General features: G+C 52.8%; 1 pseudogene; it reads left to right on the forward strand.

The window, feature by feature from the left end:
- Positions 1-2,484: 2,484 nt before the first annotated feature.
- LOC112303782 (CBY1-interacting BAR domain-containing protein 1 pseudogene) lies at positions 2,485-5,913 on the forward strand (annotated as a pseudogene).
- Positions 5,914-10,858: the final 4,945 nt, after the last annotated feature.

A 10,858-nucleotide genomic window follows, 5' to 3' on the forward strand; every position in this document is an offset into this window, starting at 1 on the left:
GGCCAGAGGTGGGCAAGGGACTTGCCCCCAAAGGTACAGCTAGTCACGGGCCAGGGCGAGGATGGATGCGGGTCCTCAGTGCTGGGAATGCACGAGGTGGGTAGTTTGTAATTACCGCCCCTTTACTCCTCCAGCAGCCCCAGGGAACAGCAACGTCCTCCCCCGTGACGCACACGAGGGAAGTGACACAAAGAGGCCGACTAACCAGGCAGGGACACACTGGGACTGGGCCCCTGCTCCTTCCTGCTGTGCATCGGAGGGAGACAGAACAATGGCTCCCCAAAATGTCCATGTCCTGTGGCCCAAACCTCTGTGACTATGTCACCTGACAGAGCAAAGGGACTTTGCAGCTGTGATTAAGTGAAGGGTCTAAAGATGGAGATTGCCCTGGATGAGGGTCCTTGTCAGAGGGAGGCAGGGGGTCGGGGTCGGGGAGAGGTTTGTTGGCTTTGAAGACGGGGCAGAGGCCACAAGGCAAGGAAGGCAGAAAATGCCAGGAAGGGCGAAAAACAAGACTGTGCCCTAGCACCTCCAGTGACAGCTTGTCCCCATGACACAGATGAGAAAATTGAGGCATGAAGAAGTTAAAAGGGCAAGTGAGCAAACGGAAGAGCCATGCACAGGCAGTGGGCCCTGAGCCTGGGCCCCCATCACTGAGAGGACCTGAGGGCCTCTGGCCTCGAGAGCGGTCTGCAGTTGCCCGAGGGTCAGCCAGAAGAACACGCATTGCAGCCCTTTTGCAAAGGCAGGGGCTTCCTGTGCTACAGAGCAACGAAACCTTTCTCCAGTCCACCCGGGAGGCTCCCACACGCAGATGACAGGTGGAGTCCAAGGGACAACAGAGCCCCAGGAGATGACTGGGACTATGACGTCCCTGTGCCCCTCATTCAGTGACTGGTTTCTGGGCACCCTTTTGGTGGCAGGTGGGGAGCAGACAGGAGTCCAAGGGGTCCACCAAGCCTCAGATGGGCTTGCCTACCCCAGCCTGGGGACCGTAGCCAGGTGGGAGGCAAAGCAGGTACAGCATGGAGATCGACAATGTGGCAGGGGTATGACGGCTGCAGAGACTGGGGCCACCCCCATGCTCAATGTCAGGGCCTGAATGAAGGCCGGGCCAAGAACAATGACGGTCTTACTCCTGGCCAGGGTCTCCTCCCTGCCACCTGCGCCCACCCCCAGTGTAGGGTTTGTACGTTGAAGACATGCTTGAACCTTCTCCCCAAAGCAGGACCCGCTCACCTGCTGCATCGCAACACCCGGGAGCTGGTTGGGAACGCAGGCTCCAGACACCGCCCCAGATCTACTGAACCAGACCCTTGATTTTAACAAGATTCCACCTGGTGCAGGTCCCTGAAAGCCGAGAAGCACCGGCTAGAGGGCTGGCATCTCGCTGGGTCTCAGGCTCTTCACAGCCCTCACACCTAAATAGTTTCCATTGGTGGGTGCAGTGGGATTTTTTTTTTTCCCAGTGGGACATATTAAAATCACAAAAGGGTGTCTTTAAAACTATCTGCAAGGAGGGTTTTGTAAGTGCACATTTATCTGGGCTTCCATCAGCATGCAGGACAGCCTTTTAATCTCATTTTATGGCTACACCTGGGCCAGCAGCATCCCACCCTCCCTTAACACCCCCAACTTCCCACCCAAAACCTTCTTTGGTCCATTTCAAGCACACTTTCCCTCCCAGAGTGGAGGGCAGGAAATGACTGGGGCGGGGACCAAAGGAAAGGCTGCCTTGGCCAGGGCTTTACCCCCAAGAACAACCCAGGCTATGCCCTGAGCTAGCACTGTGCAGACAGGGACACTTGAACAGCCAAACGGCCATCGACAGGGGTTCAGTGAAAGCTGCACAGGGTCAAGTAGGAGGCAGCCACTCTGCATGACACCGAGGATTCTGTACTAATACCCCCATGAGCTGGTCGGCCAGCAAGCAAAAGAGCAAGTATGGCTCCACTCTTGTAAAACAAACATATAAATATAACTTAAAATGTTGGGCTAATAATGGCTTCCCTTTGCACCCTATTATAATAAAGCAATTCATATATATTTTTTAATCTCACTACAAAGAGATTAACATGTTAAGTTTTAACACTGCCACATGAAATCGTAGCTATTTGGCTATTGTGCCCTACAAAAACGGCAACTGCATATGGTGTGATCTAGTACGTGTATATACTTATCAGTAATTTATAACTTATAAGTAAATGAGACAACTGTAAATGAAAATACCGTGCATTGTTGAATTGTGCACGTATATATAGTGGGTCAAGGGGTCAAAAATGCTGCCCCCTGGGGCGCACAGTAAAAGCAAGTGCAGGCTCAGTGTGCTGGGGCTGTGGGCGGTGCCCGTCTCCACTGTTGAGCCATTAAGATCCAGAATGTTCTGTAAGGAGTTGGAGTGGCCTGAAGGGTTCACGGGGGGCATCGGGGAGAGGGCAGCTCTGCCAATGCAATTTTCCGCGGCAATGCTACGGTCAAGTAGTAATGGCCACCATCTTCCGAGGGTCGCCCACGAAGCAGCGGCTGTGCTGCGCGTGGGCACCCTTGGAATTTCCCCAAGACCTCAGGCGGAGGCGACTTCTGTCACGCCGTCTGTTCTGTATACGGGGGACAAAGGGCCGATGCGGGGAGCCTGACCACAGCAGGCACCGCTCGGGGGACGCCTTGCTCCGGCCCGGGCCTCCTGCCAGGATCACCGGCCTTTCTGAACCCACCACACGCGCCGCTCCGGGCCTTCCTGGCCCAAATACTGAGACAGTAATCCCGGACTCCGTCAACGATCCAATCCCCAAATAAAATCTTCGTTCAGCTTTTGAGAACCCAGGTTCTAAAACACCCGTGTAAAAGAAAAAGCCCTACCTGCACGCCGGAAGTTGTCCCGCGGCTTCCGTTCACAGGTGTGGGCCGTTCTCCGCGGGGATGCTGATTACAAAACCCTCGGGCGGAACGAACCAACGCCTGGAGGCCACCAAGTCGCCGCCGAATGCAATAGGAGTCTCACAGGCAAGTGTCTAGAAGCGAGCTGGAGCTTACTGCTCTCGTCCGGCCCCTGCGGCAGGACGCCGGCTGACCCTGGCCCCGCGGCTGGGGCTGCGCGGTCCACTCCACACGGGGCCCTTCGTATCCTGCCGTTTCACATCCGCAGATTCAGTCAATCGGGGAGGCTCACGAAACAGTAATTTCGCATTGCCAAGTGAGAATTCGTAACTGAAAAACGCTGTTTTCAACTGGCGAATGGTTGAGGCTGTGTGTTGGAAGGGTTGGCTGCAGATGTTTGACTATGCGCCATCTGCACCCCTAAGCCCCGCTTTGTTCAATGTCAACTGTGCTATAAAATACGGGGAGCCAGGCGGAGAGGCCTGCGGTCCGGAGTGCACAACAGCCTAGGCCAGGATTGCAGGCAGGACCCGGGAAGCCAGAATGCCTGAGTTTGATTGCCAGCGTGGCTGCTTTCTGTGCGACCTTGGGCAAGTTACACTTAACCTCTCTGCACCTCAATGTCCTGCTCTGTCAAATATCACGAGGATTGCATGGGCTGTGTGGACAGGGCTTAGAGTGTCTGCGTGAGTCCCATCATGGGACTAGAGAGCGCTTGTTATAACCTCTGTCTATAACAATAGCGGTTAGACGGTTTTATTATAAAGCAAGAGCCCCTCTGGGTCATCCCAAGAACTGCTTTCCCTTTTTTTTTTTTTTTTTTTTTTTTAGGAATTTAACAACAGCTTCCACAGGAAAGCTACCGTGTGCGTGGTGCTGGTGCTTTATGCACAGGCAGTGGGGTGGGAGTGCGAAAGCAGGGCCCCGAGTGCAGCGCGGCTCTCATCTGGTTCCCACACTTGCCGGCTGGGTCCCTGCGCAGTCGGCCTCCTCTGCGAGCTGCATCTTCCTCGTGTGTCACACGTCAGCGATCGTGGTGCCACATCCAGCTCTCCCCACGGTGTCTGGTGCGCTGATGATCTAGAAAGTGTGAGATGTCATCACTTCATCTCGCATGCCCCGCCGCATTGCCGTGTCTACGGCCCTCTCTGTGGGTCTCTGCCCCGTCTACAGAATTGCTTTTCCTTGAGATCTGTGGAACCCTGGCTCTGCCACTTAAAAGCTGTGTGACCCCAGTTGGACTCCTGGCCAGGTAGCTCAGCTGGTTAGAGCGTTGTCCAGATACATCAAGGTTGTGGGTCCGATCCCTGGTCAGAGCACACACAAGAATCAACTAATAAATGTGTCAATAAGCAGAACAACAAATTGATATTTCTCTCTCTCTCTCTCCCTGTCTCTTTCCCTCTCTAAAATCAATAAATATTTTTAAAAAGTTGTGTAACCTTGGAATAGTTACTAAACTCCCCAGAGTCTCAGGGTGCCTATCTGTAAAATGGGAATGCCATGGTTGTCTAGCCCTAGGATGGTTGGGAAGATTAAGCGATATAACGAATGTGAAATGTTGAACACAGTGCCTGAAGTATAATGTATGTCCAATAACTGGAGAGCATTATCACTCTTCCTAATCTTCATGAACGCCGTGTAGTAGACCCATTACAATGAGTTCCATATAGAACCCGAGAAAGCTGAGATCAGAGGCTAAATATGTGCCTTAGATCACAGAGGTAACGAGCAGGGCATGTCTTCATAACTCTAATTGTTTCCTGTGTGTTTGTCATGTCTTCCCTTCTACTGTGTGGCTCCAAGATTTCTTGTGGACTCTGGTGTTGATCCTGGTGGGAATGAATCAGCTCAGTCCCTCAGAGCTCCGGAAGGGTGCGATGCCTGCAAGCCTGGCAAGCCCGAGTCTGAAGCCCGGCTGTGCCAAGCCAGCAACGCCCACTGGGATGGAAGTCCCACCCAGGCCTGGGCCTTGTCTGTCTTCTTCCTGTTTCCCTCCCCAGAACCACCTGGTCTCCCCAAGAATCACCCTGTTTAGATTCTAGATCAGTATGTGTACAAAGAACTGGGGGTGGGCTCTCAGGCTCCAGCGGTGGCGGCTCATGACCCCCAGTGCACACCCAGGCCCCTTGGAGCCAGGTTGTGGGGCCCCAGTCCCAGGTCTCTGTGGCGTGCAAGGCAAGACATTGAGGCACAGCTTGGAACCCCAGACACTCAAACCAGATAACCGCAAAACGCTGTCACAAACGGGGAGAAGCATTTTAGAGAGCCGTGCCAAATATTTGCTGCTGATATGTGGGAAACTGCCAGGCTGGTAGATGCAGCAGACCTCCTGGTGCATGAAATAAACGTGTGCATCTCTACGGAGACCCCAAACTTAAAGCAGGGCCTGAAAAACTCTGCCAATGAGTTTGCCAAACTTCAGGATTATTGACAAGCAGAGGCTGAAAGACCTGAAGTCAGAGTACTTGAACCACTGAGGAAACCATTGTGAGAACGAGACAAGATGACCTCAAGGCACCAGTAGCAGCAGGGAATGGAGAAGCTTAAGTCAACTCAGCCAGAAAGGACACGTCAGCAAAACCCATCGACCGACAGGTTCTTCCACCGGCAGAAACTGAAGTATGGAGAGCTAAGTGGATGCCGCCAAACAACTCGTCACCTGGAGGAAGCCACTGACAATTTTGAAAAGCAGAAAATAAAGGATATACGAAAAGACTGTATTTTCAGAATTTGTCACTATTAAAATGTGATCTCATGGCAAAGCTGTAGAGGTCTACATTGCTGCCTACCAGAATATCAAAAAAAGGTTGATGAGGAAGAATTAGAGGTTTTCCGAAATTCTCTGTGTTCACCTGGTGACCCATCTCGTTTAGGTAACGTAAGAGTGAGTTCAAAGCCACCTCTTCGGAGACCACTACCAGCTAAGTGTGTGCGGGGGCAGGACAGGCGTGCACCTGTGGACGAAGGAAGTCTCAGCAAGCAGAAGACGGTGAAGAGGGTGAAGACTTACATGTAACAGAAGGAGGAAATTAATTTTCCTAAGTAAACTGTTCATTTCCATTTTTACCTTAAATGACTGGGAATCCAGAATTCCTAAACTGTAAAACTTTATACCGGCTTGTACATTAAACCTCAACACGAATCCCACTGGAAATGGAAAACAGTTAAAGCAAATTCATGCTGACAAAAACGAAGGCTTTACAAACTAGTCCACGCCCGTCATTTCAACATCCTGTCCAGCAGTAAGTGATCTGTATAGGTTCCATTTTTTTTAAAAAAGATTATGTCTTTGAAAAGTATTTCATATTAATGTATTACATATACCTAGTTGAGGTTGCAATAGTAAATAGATGACAAAAAAGAAAATACTTAACAATTCCACTTGTTTCCTTTCGGTTAAGACACCACACTTTCACTACCAGCCCCTCCGATTGAATACATACTCTATCCCATAAAGCTGTAATCAAAAAGACGTCTCTCTTTTCTTTTTTCACTTTTACTACAACCTGAAGTTTCATCACTTAATACACAGATTTGCTTTTCAACAAGAGTATAATCACTTGATTATACTCTTGATTAAAAGTAACAGGAACCTAGAATATCCGTGGTTTACAACTGTAACACAGCATAACTTTTAGCTTTGAAAAGAAAGCCACGTTCAGCCTGGTTCTGTTTTTAAGGAAAACTGCTGTCGTACCACAGCTGTCGTGGGAGGGCAGCTTTGGAGAGCTGTCACTTGGTGGAGTGCTGCTGCAGAAAACACCCTGGAAGAACGTAAGTTATTAAAACTTCTATGAAAATTTTACCAAAATCCCACCTAATAAAAAGGAGCGTGTAGTCACACATACCCCCTGAAAATGTAAAACAGTTTGATGGAGCCATGGGGTGTGTCTGATGCTTTTGCTTCTTTGGACGGATCCCAGGCTGGCTACAAAAATCATGAAACTTGTAAAATCATTTGGGAAAATGACAAAAAAGCAGTTATGCATAGCAGAAAAATACTTTCTAGAAAGCTTAAAATAAAATAAAGTAAAAGGAACTGGGCGTGGTCCACATCACTCTTGAAAACCCCATCACTCCTGCACAGAGCACTGTAAGCCGGGGGTGTGCGGACAAGCCTCACGGGCAAGGAGGGCGGAGGGTGGGGGTTAAAGGACTCCCCTCCCTCCACGGGGCAAGGTGTGGACAGGTGGAGAACGGGGGGCGCACAGGCACACAAACTCGAACTACGCACCTGGCATCCCGTCCTTCCCCACCATGTGCACAGTTAACAGCTGGCGTGGCACTCACACTCGATGGGGCTCCCCTACAGTGTGAAAGCGTTGCAGACAGGAAGGTCAGGGGGCAGAGGCAGTGGCCTGGCCCCCACGACAGAGATAGTGTTACATGTGCCTATTTCTAGAACTGCCTGAGCCCCAGGGGATTCCGCCCCCAGTGTTTCCTCCTGAGGCGCTCACATTTTCTCCAGCCACCAAGGGCTGCAAGGTTCTGTCTTGCGTCTGGGCTTGGGCTCAGGGCTGGCAGGAGAGCCCACTGGGTGGGACAGATTGGTTCTGAGCGGAGCAACCTCAGGAGTGGCAGACGAGGGTGGCAGATGGGGCCACGGTGCTTGGGGGCCAGGCAGGCCTCCTGGGTGGCTCAGTGGGTGACAGTGGGGCCTGAGGCTGTGTGGCGACAAGCATGCCCTGTCGCCCACAGCAGGCCAGCCCGTACGCCGTGCAGGGAAGCTGGCCAGGCATAGTCCACCTTGCTCGAGCTGTTCCCCATTTCTCCTGACTCAGGAGATTGCTGACCCATCCTCGATGGCAGACCATTTCAGAAGCCCAGCGGCACTGCAGGTCCTGGTCACGTGGCCCTGCCTTGGATTTGGGCAGCCAATGAATGACTGTTTTGCTTCTGTCACTTTGGGCTGGGGTGCAGCCACTGGTCATGGCCATCTTTCACCTGAAGAGTGCTGATATGTAGAGAGTGTGTAGATTAGAATATTGTCATGTAAAGCTGTGATGTGGACACGTGCGTCCTGTCCACGCTCCCGCCTGCAGGACGTGCTAAGCTCCCCAGGAGCTTCCTAGGTACCCAGTGCAGCCGCCTGGGCCAAGAGCAGGCACCACGTTCCTGTCGGCAAAATCCACCAGCCCCGGCCAATGCCACCGCCCAGCGGTAGCCTGTGTCCTGCAATGAGCAGAGAACAGGAGGACATCCGATGGACAGAGGGGGAGACCGAAGGCGACCCCACAGCCAGCGGGACAGCACAGAGAGCACTTCCGCGGGGCCTCTCAGTGGGTTCCTGACTTCATCGCCACCCCTCACGTGGTCAGGCATTGCTGCCAGCCCCGGATCCCCCACCAGGACCCTTAATTCTTTGAAAAGATGATTTTCATGCTTAAGCTAATTTGTTGTTTGCAACCAAGTCATCCCTAAGCCCATGTTCATTGCTTAGTGTTTGGGAAGGGCTAGAAAACATAAATTTTTTTGTAGGTACAAGCAGTTGCATGGACATCTATCAGCTGTGACATTTTTGTGACCAACAGTGGTGTCATTTTTGCCTGTTCAATATCCATTTTGCTTGGAGTGCCTACAGGGATAGGATGTGGGACTGAAGTTGGCGGTGGGCATTTCACCTTCTGAAGGGGATAATCTACCTTAGAATGAAATCAGGACAGGAAAGCAACTGTAAAATGATTGCTGATGGCCCCTTTCAGCACCTTGATCCAGCTGTGCCTGAAGCCACTAGTCTTTTCAACAATATGAGCCAATAAATTCTTTCCCTCCTCTGAGGCAGTTCGCATATGGTTTCTGTTCACCTGCAATTAAATAAGGTGCAGGAAGCTTTCTGGGCCAGGAACCTGTGCTCAAGAATCATAAAACAGTGCTCCTGTCCAACCCTGAGCTGGAAGACAGAATCCCCCGTCCTGGCTAGACCCTCTGGCACCTGTCCCCTTTTGCCAATCTATCTGAAGAAAAACACATTCAGAGCTCACTGCAGGCACTCTGAGCACTCCAAGGATTAAGAGAGGGGCCGAGAGGAGAGACGAGGGGGGAAGGCCAAGCAGGTGTCAGGAGCTGAAGAGGAGGCTGGCCAGGTGGACCTGTAGCCCCCAGGTGGGGGTGGGGGTGGCTCTGGAGCTGCACTGGCCAGCGTGGGATGCATTTGCATTTGGCTACTGTCACTTCCTGTTTGCAAAGGGCAAGGAGGCGTTGTTCGAGAGACGCCTCGTCCTCTCTACTGGACAGCAGCTACTTCTCACCAAACACTATTTTCGCTGCATTCAGTGGAGATGAATCAGGCACCAATGGATCCAATTTATTTTATACAAACCAGAGTTCTGTGACGATGGGAAGGTTCGCAAGGCCGGTGAGAGCAGAAGAACAATGAATCGTTCCAAGATGTGAGACAACACCCATACCCCAGCTCCCCCCGCTGAGCTGAGAGGGTGCTGTGCCCCTCAGGAGGGGTGGCAGGCTGGCTGCAGGCCATCTCTCTCCCGGGGACGGCTCCTCGGAACGAGGTCTTAGAAACGCTTCGTCTCATTACCCTCCAGGCCCGTTTGGGTGTTGGAAATGCCACCCCCCCAAAAGCGGGTCTCCTGGTCTTTCCCACCTCATGCTTCTCCAACCCAGGAAGGATGGCATTCCTGCCAGGAAACACACTCCTCTCTAACCTCTCCAGCCAGCTCTCGGTAGCCGATTTTGGCACAGGTCCAGGGACATCACCCAGCCCTTGAGCTCTGGCCCTGTTTCCGTCCGACTATGAAAACAACGGGAAGGAACCATCAGAAGGTTCACTCAAAGTCCCAGTGTGGTCCAGGGGGATCTGGAACTCTCTCAAGCATGTGCAGCAACCTGGTGGGGCCATCTGCAGAGGGTCCTTCCTCCCTTCAAAGAAGAGCCCAGTGGGAGGATGCCCGGGCTGTGGATGGGAGTGCAGGCACAACGACCTCGACACAGGTAGAGACACAGGTTGGGAGAAAAGCGGGAGACTTGGAACTCCAGCAAACAGCACTCACATCTGTGTCCAGATCGTCCCTCTGACGCACTGGTTCTCGACAGGGAGTCTCCCCCCAGGAGACGACTTTTGTCATGACCTGGGGAGGGGCTGTTCCTGGCATTGAGCAAGTAGAGGGCAGGGAAGTTGCTACACATCCTACAGTGCACAGGACACCCCCCCGGCAAGGAAGCATGTGCCCAAAATGCCCACAGTGCCGTGACCAAGGAGCCCTGTGCTGGCCCCATGCTGGGGTCTCAAATGGAGGAGGGCTCTGGAGTCAGACCCAAGGAGCTATTTCTCCAAACCCCGCAGTGTAACGAGGGCCCTGCAGGACCCACCAGCAAAGCTGACCCCAGGAGTGGGATTCTCCCTGGCTGGCTCGCGGCCTTGCATGCTCGAAGACTTTGGTAAGAATGTTCCGGGGCACTGGTGTATTAATTAGGAGTGCTTCGGCTGTCAAGAGTGACCTAAAAGATAAGGAATCACTCTTCTTCTGCAGAGGGGACTTCAGAGATGTCAGGCTTCTCTGTGATTCTCGGGCTTTCTGCCCCTGGGTACAAGACACTCCTCAGCTCCATGGGCCTCCCTCAACCCCTTTCCCAGCAGTGGAGCTGGCTGGGAGGACTGCTGTGTCGGCCTGAGGCTGGCTCCCAAGAGGCCCTGGGGCCCTGGGACTGCCACCCGGGCAAGCCTGGGCTAGCCTGTGGGAGGAGGAGAGCCCAGGAGGGACGGAGCAGGAGCTCCCGGCCCAGAGCCAGCCAGCCCTCACCTGCCTAGGCTGGCTGCAGGGGATGCTGTGCTCTGTCTGCCCCAAAAGAATGCTGGTGTGGGCTCTCTATGTGGTCCCTCGACCCCAACAGGCCCGTGGCATGGACCCACAGTCAGGCTCCCAGGAGACTATGGCCACAGGTGACTCTGGGCAAGGGAAGACACCTCACTCAGTTCAGAACCATCCAAATGGCCAAACCAGCCAAGGCTTTGCAGCCTCTA

Source organism: Desmodus rotundus, chromosome 6, assembly GCF_022682495.2.
Source record: "Desmodus rotundus isolate HL8 chromosome 6, HLdesRot8A.1, whole genome shotgun sequence".
Lineage (NCBI taxonomy): Eukaryota > Metazoa > Chordata > Mammalia > Chiroptera > Phyllostomidae > Desmodus > Desmodus rotundus.